The following is a 1,428-nucleotide window of genomic DNA, read 5'->3' as shown; positions in this document are numbered from 1 at the left end:
GACTCCAGAAGCGTCTTGCGAAGCCTAAATTAATACATGTTGCTGAGTTTTAACCTGGGCTCCATTTAGCCGTATGCCATACGGTACCACTGCTCACCTTTAGCAGGACAAGGAGTACAGACATGCTTCTCTTGCTTTGGCCTTTTTTAGGTTTCTTCATTAGTGACAAAAGCTTGGTGCTCTCTGATTGCATATGAAGCAATGTTGTACGTGCACGCAGTCTGTGACAGGCTCTGTAACACACACCACACAATCTCATCAATTTCTGCCCAAGACAGCAGCTCAGGTACTTAGAGCATCACCATTTAGGAAAGCGACCACTCTTGCTCTAGTGACAGGGCACACACCATCCTTTGGCCCGATTTATTCCAGCTGACAATTGCCAGCATTGCTTGTTTCTGTTCTGGATTTGTCCAGCTTCAGTTTATAGTAGTTAGAATTGCTTACACCTCCTTCTTTGAAGTGAAGAAGTTAACTGCATTAGAAGACATTTTTTTTCCCATACAGATACTTGTAGACATTGTTCAAGTCACTTTATGTCCTTAACTTGGATAATCTCAATACTGACCACCTTCCGTCTCTGATTTACATGGCATGTTTTCCTCACTAACCCTGAATTATTCCTTTAACTCTAGAAAATGAGGTCTTAAATAAGAGTCTCTCTTGGCAGTGCTTGAACTTAAGTAAAATATCTATCTTAATTTAGATGTCACAGACTCCACCTGTTACCTGAACCAGTGGTTAGCAAAGACTGGATTCATCTCATCCGACTGGAAACTGAGACAAAACTGTTCTCTCAATTTAGTTTTGCCACTCCTTCATAGGCACCAGTAGAGGGTGATTCCCCCATTTCTGGGATAACTGAGCCATCTGTCCCTTCAGACGCAGCTGTAACCACCCAAGCGCCATCTCTCTGGCCTTCTGGATTGAAGCGACATTCTTGGGTTTTTCCACTCTCAGTAACCTTCCAGCACTCCCCAAAGCAGCTGCTGCCCTGGTCCAAAAACCTCACCGCCACAGGCTTTGGTTTGGATCTTTTAAGAAGCACAGATGGGGCAGCATCATGGCAGCTTGGCCCATGTTTGTTGACTACTGATTTATAAAGGTAGGAAATTAACGCAACATTCAATTACACCCATGCAACTTGCGAGTGGCTGGCTGTAAAATGGGGATAGTCTTATAATCTCCCATGGACTGTGTGGCCTGAAAAGCTGCCACGTTCACTGAAGAAAGCTTTCCTTTTGCTGGTACCGTCACACAATTGGTGAGTAAATTCTTCAGAAACTGTATCTTAATGTGCATTGTGCAAAGCAAAATACAGACTTACAGCAGCGCATAAACGCGGTAACTACCGAAAAACACGGCCTTTTCAGTCAGAAGAGATTCCTCTGCCTCCCTGTTGGTAGGAGAGCGCGCAGAACTCCACCC

This window comes from Charadrius vociferus, unplaced genomic scaffold, assembly GCF_000708025.1.
Source record: "Charadrius vociferus isolate BGI_N301 unplaced genomic scaffold, ASM70802v2 scaffold822, whole genome shotgun sequence".
Lineage (NCBI taxonomy): Eukaryota > Metazoa > Chordata > Aves > Charadriiformes > Charadriidae > Charadrius > Charadrius vociferus.
The sequence above is the reverse complement of the archived record's forward strand: the minus strand, read 5'-3'. Positions refer to the sequence as shown.